This window comes from Myiozetetes cayanensis, unplaced genomic scaffold, assembly GCF_022539395.1.
Source record: "Myiozetetes cayanensis isolate MyiCay16 unplaced genomic scaffold, myiCay2020 scf15, whole genome shotgun sequence".
In the NCBI taxonomy this organism is placed as follows: Eukaryota; Metazoa; Chordata; class Aves; order Passeriformes; family Tyrannidae; genus Myiozetetes; species Myiozetetes cayanensis.
The window spans coordinates 12,747,244-12,769,080 of NW_026087159.1; positions in this window are offsets into that span (position 1 = coordinate 12,747,244).

The following is a 21,837-nucleotide window of genomic DNA, read 5'->3' on the forward strand; positions in this document are numbered from 1 at the left end:
TGCATTTATAGCTTTGAGGAGACTGTATCAACAAACACTGTGAAAGCACAAATAATTCCTGAGCATAACAGCCTCCATCCTAGAAAACACTGGAGCTTACAACAAGTCATCCTATCATCTATCATAGTTAGGCACCTAATTAAGGCAAAAGTTAATAACTGTGTTTTTCCTGACTAAAAAAAACACAAAACTTTCAATTCACAATAAATTTTTTTCATAATGTATTTCCCTCACTTAGAAAAAAGTTATACAGATAGACATGCATAGGACATACAGATACCCTGTACATAATGTGTATGTATAAATGCACAAACATACAAATTATACATATATACGAAAATAAACCATATTTCTTATGTTGGTACATGGCTAAGCAATCATGTTTCCTCTATACATAACAAAGTAGATCAGTTACTTACATGGTTTAAAGATCAAAGTCACATTTTCAACATACTCTGTATGTCTATGCATTATACATACACACCTCCCCTTTCCTAGACTTATGTGACTCAGTTTTGTTTTGGAGTTGATCAATCATTTACATAACTGGAAATTGTGCCTATGTGCCTGAGGAACATTAGTTCTTTATATAAAAAACTATATCATCATCTTTTTAGCATAACAAAGATAATCATTAATCCTAAATTACAATAATTTCTCATTAAAGAGGACAAAAAATAACCTTTTAAACACCTGCACCCTGATTCTACAAGTATTTTGTCTTCTGGCATTTTAGAAACTGGAATAGGAATTTTGTCATCAGTCCTACCACTGCACCACAGGGAAGATATTTCCTCCCCATTTTGAAAAGTCAGTTCAGTTCTGTGTTATTCAAAAACCCCACATCTTAGCCTGAAGAAAAATGTCATTTCCTTTCTTTTAGGAAGTATTGGGTTGGCAAGTACCCTGCTCCTGCAATACTTGCCTTACTACATGGATTCATTCTGCTATTACCTGGTTTTCTTATTTTTCTCACCATAAACAAAATAACAAACAAAACCACAGCAAAACACCTGACAGCTTAATTTTACTGCTTCCCAATTCTGTAAGGCAATAAACCTATGCAAATATATAGCCAAATATGTGTAATCTAGAGTTTGAACACCAGAAAACAATGAGGAAAAAATGAATAGCAGGTATTTTAATTTACTGGAATTTAATATAGTCTGTTTGAATAAGCAAATATATCTGCCTGAAGGCTTGTGTGATTAGGACATGCATCTTTAATTGGATAGACTAAAATCTCCTCTACAAAATATCCTGAAAATCTACATTTTGAATATGCATCTGAAGTTTCTATCTCAGATCTGTGTGATTCAGGTTCTTCAGATCACCAAAATCTCTCCAAGCAGAAGTGAAACACAGGTGGAATGTGACTCATGATCATTTCAACGAATTGGTGTGCAAAATAATATGCCACTATTTAGATTTTCTGTTATCCTTTGACACAAAGCTATATGGACACTAACTTGAAACTATTTTCAGTAGTTTCAAATATTTGCCCCAATATTTTCACTCCGTTCAATTTTCCAGATTTCCAGGAGTGAGAGCTGTGGTTTGTAACTTTCACTGTGTTTCTTCATAAATAGATTTTAGATCTAATTTCAAGCCTCCCTCCACCCACTGGGAGATTTTTCTATCATTAAGAACAGACTTCTGGACTTTTCATATCTTTATGAAAGGCAGATGAATAATTGTATGAGAAGGTACAATTCGCTATAAAAATCTAATATCTTTGATCCATTTCTCATTCCAGTGGAAAACTGAACCTTCAGTATAGCTTTGTGACTCAAGTTTCAACGCTAGCATCCCGAGCACATCTTTGTGAATAACTGCAAAGAAACATTTACATAATTAAAAAGCTCTTCCTGTAAGCAGTCATCTTTGCTGAAACATATTCATGATTACTTGAATTTGTTCTGCAGTTTCTTATACGAATCAAATAAGTAATTACTTCTAAGTGGATGCCAGCTGATATTTAAAACATACATATTCCTCCTTTCTTTGATTTGCCAGGTAAGCAGCATGGTTGTGTCAGCTCCCTTGCTGGCAAATTATACAGATGTGCTTTGCCACACTTGAAGCTTGTAATTTAGAAATTAATTTTCCACAAACATTCATGCCACTCCAGAGCTATTGTTCAGCTCTTGCCATGAAATGAGAAGGAATGAACCTTGTCAGAAGAAAGCACCACGAGGAAAACGTTCTCAGAAACACATTAGTGATATTTGCTTGGAATCAGTTTGATATAATGAACTCATTATGTATCCATATCTGAAATCTGGGACAGATCAATAAAGCAAACAGAGGCTTTATGCTCTTGTTATGGAAAAAACATAACCACTTAGGGACAACAACATTTTTTGCAAGCTGGAAAAGTGGAATATATTCACCAAACTGACGAGAAGGCTACAAAAATTATCCCCAGTTCTTTTCTTATCTTTCCCTGTCTCATGATGTGCTACAGGAATTATTTAGAATGAATGATCTTTAAAGGCCTTCCACTGGTTTTAGAATGGGTGGACATTACTGCAAAATTCAGGTAATATTTGGGTGAGATTTGTATAAAAATAAGCGTAACACATCTTCAACTTTTTAGTGTAGCTGCAATTTCAAAGGGTAACTTTGGTGTCTTTGGTCCTCCCCTGCTGCAAGTGCATCCTCAGGGACTAGCCAAAGAAACAAAAACCTTCAGTCTGTGTTCAAGCACGAAAGGAGCAGTGGTTCAACATCACACAATCTCTTCTCCCCATGAAAATTAACTTCATTGTGATTATGAGAAGCCTGTGAAATCTCACAACTACAGTCTCACTGTAGGCTTGAGAATGCATGATACAAACTATGTATTTTCCTAGTATATCATTGTTTCTTCTTCCTTTTTGTATAATGAGCTTGAATTTTAAATTTCGAACAGATTTCAGTGGTGTTTAGTTTGACTTTCTGTTGTCTAGAGCTTCAGTATTTTGAGGATGAACACCTTTACCTCTTTGTTTTCCTGGTTCATGTTTCCTTCTGTCCTGTAGAGCTGAGAGCTAATCCATATGTAGCAAGTGTTTTTAAACAATCAAGTGCCGCAGTGCTTGAGTAATAAGCACATTATTACATCAAAGCTATTTTCAATTTGCCTTGCAGCATTCAAAGGCTGTCATTTAAGCTTGTTTTTTTCTTTTAAACAGTTTTCATCCTGCTACAGATGTCAGAGCTAAATGAACAATAAATATAAAGCAGTTTCCACCCTGATATTGTGCTTCTTTCTATTAATTTGACCCTAACTGCAGCAGTGACGTGTGTAATCTTGAGAAACAATTAAAGACAAGGACAGCAGTCTAGCACCAGTGAGAATGACTTTGATCATTTTCTCTTTGTCTACACAGTGTCTGGCAGGAAATATAAATGGCAGTTTTAATGGGAAGGCTGAGAGAACGAACCTATTAATTTAGCTTTCAGACTATTTTAAAGCATGCATTTCTCTCAAAAACTATTTTCTGTAGCCTCTGTTCAGCAAAGCCTCAGCTGAGCTTCCCAAAGTAGAAATACCATTCTGTTTTCTTTGCTTCTACTGCCAGTGTCGTTTTGCAGCAGTAGGATAAAGGTTAGAAACACAAGTTATTACTCTGCATCAGTTTTGTGCATTTTTTGATACCTTGGCTTACAGTGTTCTGAAGGGAGAATCACTCATGACCCCAGCTGATTTTCTGTATTGCTGAAAAAGCAAAGAACACACCACCTTTTGACTCAGCTACTCAGCTGTTTCTTTTGCCAAGTGCTTTCAGTACTGCTGGTACTGATCTGCACAACCCATTTATAAAGAAAGTCCCTCCCCAGCCTCTTCCAGGGGATTCGGTAACATTTAATAAAAGACAAATAGAAAAAAGATCCATATTCTGATTCTGAGCACGAGCTTTAAGGATTCCCTTTCCTCAAGTTACTTAACATATTAAATAGCAACAAGTCACAAAAAAAACCCCAAATGTTTCAGCTGTTTACACTCTTCAGGTTGTTCTTGAAAGGGAAGAAGTCCCAAGTGCAGAGGAGATACTGAAAGCATTAATATGACATTAAGTACCAAGTGATATTTATTCAAGCTGTGAGCCAAAATGAAAAGTATCTGCCCTATCTTCTACCTACTTGTACATCATTGGCTCCTGGCTAAACCTTAGCACAACAGAAGTTTTGCAGAAGGAAAAGGGTGCCCTGGAGGAAGAAGGCACTCCATGGCAGGGATTGCAATCCTCAGGCTCAGCTGGAAAGTTCAGTTTTGAGGTTCAGGTTCCAGCTCCTCTAGAGAGTTAGGCAGCCCTTTGGGACAGTGATGAGAGTTTGCAACCCTTGACTCTTCAGACATGAACATCTCTAAGTCAGATCCTGCTCAAAATGCAATGGAAGACGGGAATGTGCTAGGAGAATGTATTAAGACTGTGAAGAATTCAGACATTACAGTAGCAAAATACATAAAAATAGCTTCAACTGCAGAAAGCTGCTGGCCTTCTTATTGGCCAAGCATATTTTGCTTTACTCTTTATGCTACAGTACTTCTTTAATGATACTGCAGTGGAGAAAATTACTGTGGGGAGTTGATGGTACCGTATGGTGTTTTGTTTCTAAATGAAGATGTTTGGATTGCCAGCTCAAAGCGCTGCAGTGCTGCTGAAATCCAACAGACAGCCACAGCCGAGCATTCAGAGAGGTCTTTTTACAGTCTGAAAAAGCTGTTGGTTATTTACACTACAACAGTGCCTTGGAGCACAAACTGATAGGTCAGACCCCTAATCAAAGAGGTGGTGCAGAAACACCACCTGTCTCCCAAAAAGACAGCAGTTCCACAGGGCACTTTCTGGTAGTCATCATCAAAAGAATGGAAAGTAAGTACGATCACGAATTAGATATCAAACCTTAGGTATCAATACTAATAACAAAGGCATCGTGCTGAATTATAAATACCAATTGTTTTGTATCAAGTCCTCACTGCCAGATCATCTGAGCAACTTCTTAGTTGTGTATTAAATAAAATAATTAACATAATAAGAAAGAGACCATAAAAGAAAGCACTGTAACATAACATTATTTTACTTGAATTTGTGGTGTGAATTACATTTGAAAACAAACAAACAAACAAAAAACCAGTTGTGGACCAAACACAAAATATTCCCATTCCTGCGCTGATCCCAAAATTATAGAAAATACTGTTCAAAGTTAGAGCACTGAAATGGGTATGAAAGTTCTGCAGAAGGATAAAAAGCGTACTCATTTGTAGCTTTGATTTTTTGAAGCACTGAAATGGTTGCTTAGTGAACCAATTTCTTCAGTATTACGTGCAGATAACTTAGTTGCAAGAGCAGTCCAATACTTTCTAGGTAATTTCTATGTTCATAGTGTTATATTTATTAGAGAATACACTAATACAATTGGGCCAGAAATCCTCCTTAAAACAAAAGTTATCATTGGTTTTGCAAATTCAGCTTTGATTTATTCATCTAAATACATTAATAATGCCCAAACATGATTAACTTTTCTATTTAATTCAAATATGATGCCATCATTATCTTGGTTTACTTGTGGCTTAATATCAAATAAAGAAAGATGCAAAAGAGAAGACACAGCAAGTATGCAGGAAATGTAATCATTCCATAAAATAATTGAATTTGGATGTCTTTTCCCCAAACACTTTTAATATCCTGTTTGAACAGGAGTAGCTGGCCTGCACTAAGGGAAGAATAAGAAAGGAGCCAAAGCCTTATTAACTCCATAGGGTCAAGATTTTGCTCTGAAGAGAGAAATGTCACCCTTCCAAGGGAGTAAATCAGATTTACCCAGGACTGTCTATGAGAAGATTAAATTGATCAATTCTGGTAAATACATTTATTTAAACTTCGTAAGTACCACACAACCATTTCTGTTTTATTGACTACAATTTTTTAGATTTATGGCACAGTTTGATTTCTCAAATTTAGACATTTATAAAAGTTTTACTGAAAGAGTCATTTGAAGGGGAACTGCAGCACAGCACTTCCAATCAGCTTGCAAACACCCAAGGTACTAAGTAATATAATAGTTTCTCTTTCTCTGTATTTTGCACTGCCTTGTCCATAACTCACATTCAGGGAATATATACTGATTTCAAATCCTTGCCTGGCATAGGTATGAAAGACGTGAGTTATTGATTCTGACAAGACTAGCCAGAGACTCCAAGTTGGTCTTTAATATGATGAAATATCCAGACCACCCAGGTCAGAATTTAAGAACACTGGATAAAAAAAATAAAAAAATAAATTAATTCTAGGTAGGAACTGACTAGATTTTGGTAGACTGATGCTTTCAGTTTAGAGAAGAGACACAGGCACCTAATTTGACACTTGGAAAGCTCATTAGATAAAAAGCCAAAAGGCAAATTGATGGGATTTAGAAATCTAAGTCCATTGATAGAGTTAATAACCTATCATATCCAGAGCTCTAAGGAGGAGGCTGCACACCTAAAATGGGATTTCAGTTTTAAGAGACATACCAATGCAAGTTTAAACTTCTATGACTCAGATGCATATTCCCATGTAATCATAATCACCAATCCAGCTTACAGCTGTGTACCAATAGCTGATGTGAAGTCGCACTCTGATCTGTATTTTTGTCACTACATTACTATCAGTAAATGAATCAGTGATTTTGAAACACTCGTATCATGATTTGTAGCATAGACTTATGAGTCATTTTTGCAAAAGAGGGTTTCAGCCTACAAAGTTCTTATCACATGATTTGTTACAAGAAGTTTGTTATTGCAAGGGCCAAGTCTACGGTGCTACATTTATAGCAAACAATCTGCTTTCATGGTAACTATTCCCAGTTCTGCCCCTCAGCTGCTGAATGATCTGGAGCATGATTACACTATGGTTTCTTCAGTCATAAAACTGGACTGGAATATTATTCCCTATGCCCCAGAAATATTCTCAGACCTATGAAAACTTTGCAATAGTACACAAATGCATGTGTCCAAAAATAGGTACTGTCAGTTCCTTTAATGTCCTTGGTCACTACAGAAACTCTTCTCAGACACTAGTACCAGTAGTAGTGGTGACAGATTACATGAGGATGCTTTTATCTTCATATTCAACTGATGGTCTACAAATATAAACCACTAAAAATGAAGAAGTGAAATATTTTTAACCCAGATGCAGATGGGAGTGGGTGGAAAGAACAGTTGGGATGGAAGCAATATAAAATCATGCACATAAAAGGAACCTTTACTGGTTGTTCACTAGAGAAGCAGAGTGTTGAAATCACCACGTAGTGCAAAGTATATCAGTGTGGTGTTAGATACTGAAGCTCCTTCAGTACTTCAGATGAATTCATGTTTTTAATTTCATGGAGGGAATGAAAACTGATCCGCAAAGATGAATTATGTGCACTGCAACTACACAGTAACTCAACATATGTTGAGCCTGCCGCTGTCATCATGTTTTCACAGTTCATGCTGGCAATTATATCTGTGCATACGAATTCTTTTCTAATTGATGACAGTATGGGTGTCCCAGGAAAACAGTTAAAGATATTCTCTCAGGTAATTGTAGCTTTCCCGAGAGAATTTTAGAAGCACTTATGACAGCTGGCTAAATTATACTTTTGTCCCTCACTTTGAGAAGTGATGTTTGTCAGGCTTTACCTTCCTGACTACTCAAGCAGCTCGTTTTATGGATGTTTTACACCATGCACTCCTGTGGTGCTTGTTCCTTATGCTGCTATTTATCCTTGATCAGGATCTTTCATAACTGCAAGCTCCATTTCCACATTAACATTATGATTCGACAGAGCTAGTGGTGTCCAAGGAAACATGCCAAGAGACACAAATCCAAACCACTTTGGTAAGTATGTGAACAGAGAATGAAAAGTAAGAAATCCAGCTGCTAGGTGAGAATGGTTTCTGACAGCTGTTGCATGTCCTTCAGAAAAGGACTGGTAGCAGCTACCTGAGCCTGCCTCATTTCAGCACCTCAGTGGAGACATCTTCTGAGACCACACAGAGATAAATGGAGCATTAACTAATGTCTCTATTGAGCAGGTACTGTAATAAATTTACTCATTGAAGGAGAGCTTTAAAAAAATGCATGGAGGCACTGTTCCTGTGTAGAGCCCAAAGCTCATCCCAATCTGGGATTTCCCAAAACTATTGCGAATACTTACATTATCCATAACACTTTAAGTTGCTTTTAGGTGCCTTTTACCAACATTCACTTTTTCAAATGACCCTGTAATTCTTAAGATTTCTCACCAATCAGAACACCTGATGTTGTCACATTACAAATAATTAAAAAAAAAAAAAAAAAGGAAACAACAAACTCAAAGAGAAAGAAAATGAAATCTGAAAGAGTAAGAATATGAAAAATTGCTTTTTGCCTTTTTTTTTTTCCCACCTTTTTAATTCTTTAAAACAAAATCACATTTGAATATATTTTTGTTTTCTTTCTCTGCTGTCTGCTGTTTTGGTAATATTTCTAAAAACTATTTGTAACTAGGAATAGAGTATTCAATGCAGAATTACATTTACTGAAACCAATCTTTCATGTTCTCTACCCGTGTTTCTTATAAGAAAATATATTTTCAGAACTAATTAGCTGCTATAACTCTGAATATTAACATGTAGGAACTTCTTGAAGTCACCTGATATTGTGCTCCTTTCCCATCACCCTCCAGTCTTTTCTGCCAGAAACTGTTGGGTTTGATTTTATTTAATTTTAAGTCACCTTTCAAAATAATCTCACATCCATTATTCACTTTTCACACAGCAATCACTTGTGCCTTAAAATCTTAATGCATCAGTCCATGGTCTGGGATTTGACTGACAGAGAGTAACCTCTAGGTATGATATTAAAAAAAAAATGGAAAAGAAAAACTTTGAGTTAGTTCTACATGCTGGAGGTAAATTTCTGGCTCCACTAAGCACACTTCTCCTAAACTCTAACGTAAGATCTCAAAATAAAGCCCCATAGTGTGCAAATTGTACTTTTTGCAGAAGGAAAGGAGAAACAGAGAGGTAGCAATAGAGAAGCAGGAAGAAAGGGAGTTGTGCCATAGGTGAAAATAAGAATGCACAGAGTATCTCAGTCTGTCTACAGTTTAGACATAAATGTTTATATCCATAGAAGAGATGTCAGTCCAATGGAGCACAAACAATGGAGCCTAAAATGTGCAAAGTTCTTCGAAAGTACCAGCTTTGAAAGTTACTGGGTTTGGGGAGAAGAGAAGGGAAGGCAGAGGAAAAGACAGTTTTAAAGCAATAACCAAGAAATTACGTGCCCTTAGGACGTGAGGGCAAAGTCAGGAAACTAAATGACTCAGATCATCTCGTGTGCAAGTGGAGGAGAGATTAGTCCTGTTTTAGCTGCAGAGAGGGACTCACAGGAGCCTAAGGCTGGAGGGCTGTACCTTAAGTCACTTTGGTGAGACCAAAGAAAGTTGCTGCTCTTCCCAGATGAAACAGAATAAGAGAAAGGGACCAATTACTTGAAGCAGCAACAGAGGAGTGTAGTTTTTTAATCAGATGGGAAAGAATGAGGTCTTTGGAATGCTATTTTTTTACTGCACTACAGCTGTGAAATACCCGAAAACATTAAAAAAACCAAACCTCTTAACTGAATTCAAAGTATATTGTGGTTTTATGCTTCTTTTCTAACGACCTCATAGGAAATCAGCTACAAATTCAATTGCCATGAATTCTAGTTCCACCTCCTTTCTGGGGGGATATATCTTGATTCATTTCTTTAGAAACAAGAGAGAGTTTCAGAAAATCATGAAAATAATGAAGCTGAATTTTGTGTGTATCTGTGTCCATGAATTTCCACCACAGTATGCTAAATTCCCTTCCTCACATCAGCTACCTGTGGTACCTTCAGGTGTCTATGTCCTGATTGACACCTGCACTGAAATATCTTCCTTTGTAAGAAAGTGAAGTGTGTATCACCAATTATTTTTCAAAAGTTCAGAAGTATTATTAGGAAGCATCTTACTTTACCTTCCTGTTAAGTTCACAAGTCACTTTAAATATATTTAAAACCCATTCAAACAAGCTGACTTAGTACATTTGGGTCAGGGTAACCTGTTGTTACCTGAACTGATAAGATTGGCTATTGTGGAAAAAATGAGAGGAAGCACACAAAATGAGATTGGAAGATTCAGTTCTTCAAATTGTACTTAAATTAAAAAGTAAAAACGCATAATCCCAACTCATAAATATCAGAAAATATAAGTCCACTACAATTTAAAAATTGGACCCTTTTTGTCCATGCCTTGATCCCACCTTCCCCTTGGGTACTGACGGCTTTCAGCTCTTTCAGAAACATTTAAAAGTGCTCTGACAAGATAAACTACTTAGCTTTTCTCTGGTATGACATAATCTCCTCCTTCAGGCTCACCATTACTGCCTTCTCTTTGACACCATCAAACACAAAATTCTGCCCTAATTTGTAAAGTCCTTCATTTGAAGGACTCCACTTTATGTTCCCCCAGGACAATCCTTCAGCACATGGAACAACCAGAAATTAACAAAGTCACTATTATTTGTCATAGTCTCCTCAAAGACTCCTACACACCAATAAAGACTTAAACACAGAATTGAAACACTTTTTAACATAAGAGAGAAGGGGTTTGTTTTGAGCAGTAGCAATTTCCCAACCTCATGGCTTGGAAACAGTGGTTTGAACATTGTTTTGTATTTCAAGCTCAATACATTTGAAACTAATATACTGTATTTCTGCATTATGTTAGAACAAACACACTCTTACAACATCCTTCAAATGCAAGAGAGCAGCATATACTCTTCACTTTGCCTCAGACTGGACGTTACTTCAACAAATTTCAGAAAAAAATGTATTGCTCTTTCTTCTTATTTCCACACATCAATATTTTGATTTTATCTTACATAAAAAAATAACTTTATACTTAAAGCAAACCAAGTTATAACAACTGCTGATGAGGGATGACCAAATTCAGTAAGTTGGATACCAAGACATTTGCTTTTCCAGAGCCACTGCTGAGATAAAAGAAGTTGATGTTTGCTACTATTTGACTTTCAAAACCACACTCTTAGCAGCATAATCAATGTCAGATGGTACTGCCAGACTACAAGCAACATGTGAAAAATATTAAAATCAATTCTTTCCGAGGTACTTTTGAATAAGATAAATGAGAACTCCTTCTCCAGTATAAATTGCTAATTAATGTCATATTTTAAACAGAAAGTCCATGCAAACTATAAAAAACATCAGAGATTCTCCTTGTGCTGCCCTCTCCTGTTACTGGTGATATGTCTATAAATTCAGAGAAAATCAGACATACCTGGAATGTTTCTTTCTTTACAATATCTGGCCAGCACTTTCATGACTTGCCATTTCCTTAAAATTCAGGGATTTCTTCATGGACAAGAGAAGCTCTGGGGGGAGAAAGCCCATTTCTTCATGGACAAGTAGAATCACTCAAATGAGTCCCTCAGGATTAAGAAGCAACACGACATTGTCTGTTTTTCTGATTGCAATAAACCATACATATATTTGATATGCAGCCACATTTTTATAGTCCCTGCAAAGGGAAAGACAACAACCTTAAGAGGGAAATGGCAACCACCTGCACTTGCACACAGCTGCTGAAGCTCCTACTAATGCACTCTGGCTACATAAAAAATACAAAGGTAGCGTGGTGAACACCAATATCCTCATAGAAAGCTTTGCAATATTTATCTTCTTTTCCTCCATGGCCTCTAGTGGTGTTTGCAGACAAATTATTAGATAACCCACCTCTTTAAAATAAAATCAAACTGAAGAGGCACAAGTTTCCAGCCTTCATAACAATGGCAAAAAGCTTGAAAACACTATGTAACATGAAGGCTCAGGGAATTTCTTAAAAATCTCAGGATGCACTGAGAAATCAAGATTTCTTTTTCTTCTTCTTCTATCCCTCAGAAGATTTTTTTTTTTAACTCTTTAAAAATTCTATTTATTGCTATGCAGCCAAAAAAACAATTAATGGCATTGGCAGTATGAATGCCATCAAACAGGTAGTATTTTTCTAGCAGGGAACTGCAATCATTTAAAACATTAGGAATGGAACACATTGCAAACCCCTCTGAGATTCCTGATTTGTTTGGGGTTTGGGGTGTTTTTCTTATAATTCCATTCAGAGGGAAGCACATACCTTTCAAAAAGATATGACTAAGGAGAATGGCTGAAGGAGACTGGAAGTAGGTGAGGTGCTTTGATCCAGACCTTGTAACCTAAAAGGCAACTCGCAGGAGGTGAAAGAGCTAAGTATATTTTCTCCCCTAGTTAATCAAATATAGATTCTATCAAAATTATATAGCCATAAAACAGTTTCTACACACACATGCACTTTCTGAGTCAGTCTAGAATTTAATAAGCCAGTAATTAGAGGCCAAACTGAGTGATCTTTCGTCTCCTGCTATTAGTGCTGTTTGCTTCCTTTAAGCGATGCTGTTCGTTATCTTCTTCTGAATATCAAGTGGGTTTTATTTTTATTTTTTAATTCTCTCGGATAAATTACATGTGTCTAATCCACTTAGTTAATTCAGAGCTAAGATTTTTCCAGTGCTGACCTTTGCAAAGGTCCCTTTGCCATCTGTTTTTATATTTAATTAGCATTTTTTTCCTTCTTGCAGCAATCTCTCAAAGAATGAAATAATGACTGTAATCATCACTATCAGTTTGCCCTTATTTGATCTCCTGAGTACAGCATCACATTCTGGTAGTAACACAGTATTTCCATTGTGGACCAGACATTAAACATCATAGTTGTTATATCTATTGATCTTGATAAGAAAATATAAGATAGATTTTTTTTTCTCCTTTCCTCAGGTAAACTCTTAACCCACAGCAGAAAAAACAAAAAATTTGTTTTCATTTCTTCTCTTTTTCGTTGTTGCTATGGTTCTTTTCTCACATGTCTTGGTCAATCTTATATTTGTTAATCAAAACAATTTGAAAGTATTTAGATACTGTTCTAAGCAGCTCAAGTGCTGGTCACACATCATTTCTGACAGCTAAATATGATTTAAAGTAATACAAACACAGACTTAATATCAGAGATTGGTCTGGGCATTTCAATCTTCAGAACCTGACTGACAAAATGGAAATCTGCTCCTGGGAGCTATGTCCCACTTTTAGGTAATTCTCTGCACAGCAGTCTAAGCATAATATATCTAAAATTCTAAACAAAGAACCCTGGGCCTAAAGTGTATTCATCTCAATAGTTATTAATAATAACATTATACCACGTATGTCAGGTAATGGGTTGTTTTGGTTTGGGCTTTGTTCTTTTTTTTTTTTTGTGTTTAGACACATTCATTTCAGGACAAAATCATCCCTGTCTGGATTCCCAGGGCATCACTTGGGTATGTGTTAATTTGGAGCAGTAGATAACTGGATAACTCTTGGAGCAGAGTTGTCTGAAAGAAAAGCTTTCCTTTGTGAGAGGTGTAGAGTGAACAGAATGGAAAAAGGTCCAAAGGAAGGAGCTTAAACATCTACACCCTTCAGCAGCCTGTGCTCACTCGTGGGGAGTTTGTGCAGCTGCAGGATTGTGCTTTTCTTCCATGTTTTCTGAGCTGCCTGAGAAAGCTGGATCTCATTCCCTCCATTTTTTAAACAGAATTCTCTGCATTAAGCCTGATTATTTTGCTCATTGTTCAGTATGAGCAGGTGTGAATTTAATCTTTCTAGCAGGTAGCTTAAAAATTATTGTATTATTATTAAAAAGTGTTTAATTTGTTTCCCAATTTTTTCACAAGATCATGTGTACAGAAATAATATTGACCTAATTAACCAAGCATTTGAACTCCTACCTCCTGAAACAAGATTTCAAAACTTTGTATCAAATATTTCCATCCCAGAAGTTGAGAGTCTCCGTATTTTAATTTCCAGTGGATGCCTTTGGTCTCCATGGAAACTGCTCCAAGGATTTTTGAAATGTTACATATTATTTAATATATCTTATATTCACATAAATGTTGCCAGAAGATCTGTCATATCTGTTCAAGTGTAAAGTACCAAGAGAGCTAAGCAAAGGAATATATTAAATTGAAACTCATTGTAGCCCATCACTGTTGACACCACTGGCCTTGAAAGACTTTCAATGAGGCTCCTGAGAACAATCTCGAAAAATCAATAATCTCAGCAGAAAATGCACCAGTTATTATAGTCAACAAACTCATAATAAATCATCATATTCTATAATTATGCCATTGAATCTTGGATAGGCTTTAAACAATTAATGCTTCACTTGTCAGTCAAAATTAAAAAGTAGTGACATTTACTGGGAATAATGAGGCTATTCTTTGATTTCTAACACAAGTTATAGACTAAAAATCTATAAAGATACTTTGGTGGTCATGAAAATAAAAACACATGACAGCTGACGTCATGTATAAGAGCTGATACTCTTATTCCTTAGGTTTTCACAAAATAGATAATTTCTTAACCTAATTGCTGGTTACAAGTCAGTTTAAGGTAAAAATTACATGACAAAATTACATTTAAAATTATGCTAAGGAGAATAATTGTAATTGTTCAAAACACATAACCGATTCTTTTTTTCCTGGATTTAAAAGTACTTCTACTGAAATATTCTTAAATTGTGGTACAAACTCCTGCACGACCTTCAGCTTCTTTGACAGAAGACGAGCGTTTCATCACAAGGATGAGGTGTGTGAATGCATGCAGCTGAATTCTGTGTGGATGGTATTGCCTTTTGAACAGCTTCCAATTTCTGTCCTTTATGGGAAGTGACCCCGGACATGTGTGCAGCAAGTACAGTGACTTCTGATAGCATCAGTGACCCCTGGCCAGTGATTGACCTACCGTGTCAACCTCTCACTAAACCTCCCCGGCCCTCTGTCAGTGCTGAAGTTTAAAAATGTGCAAATAAGGGGACTGTCAGTGAAAAATCCATTCCTTTTCTCAGCTGAACTATACTTAGGTCAAGCAAAATGTCAGGGAAAAAGCCCACCCTGCTGTCAATGTGAGGGACTCTAAAATGTGTCCTGTCTAAGCCTTTATTAAAAGACCGAGGAAATACAAAAGATCTTGCTGTCACTGTAACACACAGAATGGCACAAATTAATCTTCTTTTCATGAAAATGAAAAGTAGCAAGCCAAGAGTTCTACCTGTCTCATTTTTAAATATTGAACACAAAGAAAAAAAAAAAAAAAGTTGGTTGCACCAACTTGTCTCGAGATCCCCTTTGACAAGGTTTCTTCCCAAAGAACCAGAGGTGATATTGATATATTGTAACTGAAGTTAGGGGCTTAGGGGAGGCAGAGAAATGAAAGAAAATATCCCAAACAAAGAAGGAGTGATTTAAAGAAATGCAGTCAGGGAAATGCCTACACTGCAAGCGAGACTGCAGCATGCACAGATCAGCTGCGGCAGGCACAGAAAACAACAGCAGGGAAGGCACAGGGCTCAGAGCTCTAGGTGCTCATGCAAGACCCTCAGCATGTAGTTGTGCTGCAGGTGCCTCCCCTTTCCTGTCTTTCTGCTGCACAAGCCTTACCTTTAGCCATTAAAACTCTGCCTGCAACCTCGTTCGAAATGGGGCTTTGCCTGCTGTCCCTCGCTGTCCGTCGCTCTGAGCCGGGCACAGAGCTGTGGTTCTGTCCCAGGTTGGACTTGGCTCCCAGCCAAATGCCCAGACCACAGGGACAAAACATTCCCATCGTGACAGGGCCAGAAGCTCCTTGTGTCCTTGGTATTGATCACCTCAGGAGAGGATACTTCAAGGACTCGAAGGGGTACCGATGGGATTTCGGTGTAGCCACGGTGTAATGGAACCTCCAAAAAATGTCCCAGGTTGGACTTGGCTCCCAGCCAAGTCCCTGGACCACAGGGACAAAACCTTCCTCCTCCCTCTCCCTCTCTCACAGCAGACCGAAAAGATCACGAAAAAACCAACAGAACCCAAACCAAACGGAATTTCGAGTGAAGCACATTTATATATAAAAATAGAATTATATACAACATAACACCCGCAGGGAACCCCCCAAAAGGGAAAAGAGAAGGGAAAGGGACAAGGGAAAAAGGATAAAAAGGGATAAAAAGCAAATACTTCCCTCAAGAGAACAGCGAACCTCACCAAAGAACCGCCGGCACTCTCTGCCTCTCAAGGCCGAGTAGGCGCACCAGGCCTCACTCCCTCGCCCGGGCAGAGCGGCAGCAAGGAACCTTCACCTTCGGTCCATCAGAAGAAAGAGAGAGCGAGAGCTTCCTCTCTCTTCTTATTTATACTCTTGCTTACGTAAAAATTGTATGGAATAGCTGGGAACACGGCCTTGGTTCCTTGGTTACAACCTGGTCACCGAGGAAGGCCTAGACTCAAAACCGCTACGGGTTCTCTACCGGGGTGTCTGGCGCACAACCCGTGACACTTCAGCCCAGTTTTGCTCGAGCTGTGAGGACCTGCTGCTGGAAAGGTTGTGGCCCAGAGCACCTTGCTAAGGGCACTTGGCTCCTCTGCCTCTAAGCCAAGGTAGGAAGTGCATTCCTGGTGCTCTCGCAGCGAGGCAGGAGAGCGTTCCTAACAGGGAACTGCTATGCAGACAAAGTGCCTCTCTGGGGACAGAGACTCATTTCATGTAGCCTTCCTTAGTGCATCAGACTACAGGTACTTCTCATATTAGGACTTAACACTTAGGAAGCGTTTTCTCCCTCCTTTACTGCCTATTAATAGTGCTACAGTGAGAACAGACAAACTAATGTGCACAGTAATTACAGCAAGTGATACAACAACAGCAGCATCACCCACTGAGGAGTCAATATACCTGTGGGATTGATTCCTTGCTCTGTACTATGCTTAGGATATTAACAGTGAGAAGTTCAGCACAGAAGATTTCTCTGGGATTAATGACTGACTGGGTTAATGGCCTGCAACTCAGTTGTTATTGCTTAATAATGATGCTTAACATTCGTGTAGTTCCTTTTTAAAGGTTCTTAAATTTTAAGTATCAGTTTTCATTCAGTGCATTTATATTCCAAGTATCCCAAAGTGGTAGTGGAAAGCTGTGGGCAAGGGTAATCGCTATTATGTGCTTAGCAATAGTGTGGAGGTTTGGAAATTAGTTTAGTAGCTCTGATGAGAGATGTACTCTCTGCAGAGGAACTGCTGCAATGGATTAACAAACCCACATATTTATTTTACCAGCCCGCTCCGAAGGGAGGACAAAGTAAACAACAGTTCAAGCACTGCAGACTCCTGACGATTCTATTTCAGCATTTCACTGCCATTGCCAGCACCTTCTGATGAGCTTTCATACATAATTATGATTGTTTTAAGCAAGCTATGGCAGGTGGGAGTGCAGTCATGTTCTTTGCCTGAGTGGTAGATGCCCTCAGCCCCTGATTCCTAATAAAAGCTTTGGCAAGGACGGTGAGAAGCCATTCAGCCACATCCTTGCACATCTATACTTTGCAGTAATGAATGCTTTATCATTACCAGTAAGGATCAAATACTAATTAGCCCACATTTTACATCATATGCAGAATTAGAGATACCACATCAAAGACAATATATCCCAGAAAGGGGTGCTGAGCTCACAGTAAAAACACCACTTTGTTGTGCAGTTCACTGCCAGATGTCCCACAGAACTGTGAAATGGGAGAACTCAATATTATAATGAGGAAACAATCATTTATCAATCATGATAATCTACAGCAGGTAGAAAGTTCATTTACAAAGTGTTGTATAGAAGCTGCATTATGTTCTTCACAGAAATATTTTCTAAGGTTTTGAAGATTGAGATTTGAAGACTGGGACTGGCTGACAGGAGAGACTCAGGCTGAGACACTGCAGCTAACTGGAAAATGATATGTTAGAGTTGGGAAGGAAAATGAGGAGTAAAATCTGGGTTTGATAAGGGTTCAAGGAGTAAGAACAAAAAAACTGCTATGCTTAATATGACGAGAGGAGATCAGGGTTTGAAGAGGGAAATAAGAAAAATAATTTATGTCTGAAACTCCAGTTTTTAGGAAGATTGAGGTAGAACTCACATTTCCTCAGGTAATTCTGTTGCTGTCCACAACTAAGCTAAGTCATACTTTCTTCTCAGCCCCCTTTCTAGTGCAGTTCTTTGCCCTTTTTCACAATGGCTCTCAAAACCAGGGCAGACAAAAACAGAGAAAAAAGTACCCTTACTTTCCAATTTCACAATTCTTTTACAAAGCATAAACTAACATGAAAGGTGTGATGAGAATATTCCTTTTTCTGGTCTGCTGTGATACACGATTTGTAGATTTTTCGCCATAAATTGGCCATAACTTGTTAGAGAAAAACAAAGACAAGACTACAATCTCATTTAAGAGAGAAATTCTTAATTAATAACATTTAGACTGAAAGGCAGTGATGTGGAATAGTCATAATATGGCACTGAATGGGGTCAAGATAACCCTCATGAAGATGAATATTAGCTGCTCAGTTAGGTCAGTGAGCTCTTGACACAGTAGTTTTTCTTGCTTGTATTTACATCCAGCATCTTGTTTACTTAATATTCAATAGAATTTCAACTAAGCCGGATACATCAGATGGAATTCTTTATAAAATGCTTCTTGGAAACTGAAGTACATCACATCTGCTGTATCTACCTCTTCTATAATGGCAGTAATGTTTGTGCAGAATTTCAGCAGTTCCATTAGGCACAACCTGTCCTATGTTTTGCTCAGTCAAACTGTGCTTACCAACAAAGAAGCACGAAAGAGCATCAAACTAAACAGCAGTAGCTCTCTCATCTTTGCACACCACAAGACTGAGAGAAAAGATACTTAAATGTAGTAGCAATTTAATCCATCCTTTGCTTACAGCTTCGTGCTCACCTTGCTAGGACTGGAAAGGGCCTTCAAATGTATTTTTATATTGTTAATGTATGGAGATTCATGTTCTGGTGGGGTTTTTTCTTTGTTTTTGTTTGTTTGTTTGTTATTGGCTTTTTGTTTGGTTGGTTTTTTGTGTGTGTTTTGTTTCTGCTTTTCTGTTTTTTAAGTAAAGTAGCAAAGCCAATATTTTAAGTAAATAACGCACTACAACACATATAATTTTCAAATAACAGTATCTTATATTAAGTTAAAACAAACAAAGAAGCAAAAAAGGTAAAAAAGATGCATAATGGATATAGTTAAAGATGCCTGCAGTCAGATATCTGCCTTCAGAATTTATGTAGTCAGTAATAAGTTGGCACATGTCCCTCACCATATGAATCAGTAATTGTCACAATCACACCTAAGGTCCAATTCTCAGAGGAACTGATAACTCTCTAAAAATGGTTCTGTGAAATATATCTGAGAGAAAAACACTTTCAATCATATTTTTGGTTTTTCCCTATATTGTGAAACCATAATCTGTGGTGTTTATAAAATAAATGTTTCTTAGCTGTCTGCAGAAACTGAGGAAACCTCAGTATTGGGTTAAAAGCTTTGGATGTACAATTATGTTTGTAATCAAATAGTTATCACAATATGTGTCCTTAAGTCACATTGCACTTGTTGTTGAGGAGCATCCATTGTCTTTTCTAGAAAAATACAAACCCAGGAGAAAAAGGTTGTGGACATGAACATATTAGGACAGAATTTTCTAAACAAAAAAAGAAAAAAAACTTGTCTTACCTGGTACTGCATTTATATATACATATACAAAAGCATCTTGAAGGAAGTGGCATTATTTCCAATGAATGCTTCTCAACCACCCACATAAATTGTTAATATAGAGCATCTGAAGAGAGCAAGCTTAAGTTCATTTCATTTATCAAATTATGCATACAAAAATAGTTTCAAAGAGGAAATAACTAATCTTCCTTTTGTGTGTTCATTGTGCTTTAGTGTTTTTATTACCTCTCTCCAACTTCCTTCCAACAACTGATTGCATTTAGAACTGCAGAGTCACTCAGCAAAAGAAATCCTTTTTGATATACCAAGATAAAAATGTATTTTATAATACATGTACGTTGTCATTTTGCAGCTCAAATTTCCTGAAAATACTAGTGTGGCATTTAACTTGGATTCAGTTTGGCACAAAAAACTTCAAATTTGAAAACGCAGAAAAATTTCTACTGACTTCAGTGGGCATTTTGGCATGGCCAAAGTTGCCCATTTTCTCTCAACACTTCAGGTTCAGAATACCTTTGGAGTTGAAGTATTGCTTGTAAAAGAGATTTGAGTCTTCAGATCTTCCCAATATCAGGTTAGGAAAGAGACCAGGAGAAAAAAATCTCTTCTGTATGAGGAAAAATGTCAGTAAGAATGATTATGCTTTAAAAAAAAATATTTATTTTCTTTTAAAAACCTGAATGGGCTTCAGAATGTTTGTTTTTCTTGGTAGAAAGTTGCTCAGTCTCTATGAACTAAACCAAAGAGCATCAGGCTGTTTCAGGAGAGGCTTAGGTTGGGCATTAAAAAAAGGTTCTTCCCCCAGAGGGTGGTTGGCACTGAACAGGCTCCTCAGGGCAGTGATTACATCACCAAGGCTGCCAGAGCTCAAGAAGCATTTGGACAATTCTCTCAGACACGTGGTGTGACTCTTGGGGCTGTGCTGGGCAAAGTCAGCAGCTGGACTTTGATGATCCTTATGGGTCTCTTAAACTCAGAATATTCTATGATTCCATAAACAAAACAAAACAGGATTTGCTGGTCAAAAGGTAGAAGATCAATTCCACAGCTACACAGAGTAGAAAACCTGCAGCAGCTGAGTGGAGAGGGGTTGCTCTGGGCTGTACAAGTGAAGCACAAAACCATTGACAATCTGAAATTTGCTTGCCAGACCAGAGCCAGGGCCTGGCATACAGAGAATTCAACAGCAGCCTTGGCTCTCTGTGGCTGTTACAAAGAATGTTCCGTTCCACTCTTAGTTCAGTTTCTGTTCACAAATTGGTCACTGCACAGCTGATGATTCCCTTTTTCTCACTCTATCACTTTTACCAACACCATGCAGATTACAGAAACACACCAAGGCATTAGATAATATTCTCTGAATTCCACTAAAAAAATTTTCCAATGTCTTCAATGGAGAGTGTTTCAGAAATGGTTTTGAAAATGCAAAACCTTTGATCTTTTTTTTTTTAAAAAGGCAAAACCACCCCACCTGCCTTTAAAAGTGTAATTTTGAAGGTAATAACTCCTGAGTGTAGACAGTAGGATATCTTTTTTATACATGGGAAGGTAATAAAGTTAAATAATCAATTTTAGAAATCATCTGGGAAGGTCTGATCTCAAAATGTAATTCTCCCAGCCTAGGCTCTGTAACTCACTATATATCACCATAGATCCCATCCTTATTGACTGAGCTGGGAGGCCTGCAGGGCTTGTTAAAAGTCTATAAAATCTATTTAAAGAGTTTCAGCTTTGGCATTTGGTAGAAGCAACCTGACATCAGCTAATCCAAAGTACTTCATCTATGCAAATAAAAAATTCACTGTAGTTTTAGAATTTAGGACAGGAACCTGATTTTTTTTTTTTTTTAAAACACTCTTTTTGGCCACAGATAAAATGCAACATATCAACACATTTTCAGCATCTGTTTTTCCCTTAAAAGTTTACTCAATAATGTATAGTCTCTTCAGTGGCATTACTTTGTGAGTGGATAATCTTCAGTCTTGCCAAATATTTCCACTGTGGAGCTTCCCAGAAGGTTCACATTAAGAGGAACAGCTGCACTACCTTTCCAGGAGTAACAGATGCATCACAGTTTCCATTAATTACCACTACTACATAGAGTAAAAACAGTTTTATATTTTTGGGCCCTGGTTCAACACTTAAAAGTAACACACAAGATGCTGCTGAATAAACACTTTCTCTACACCAAATATGTTT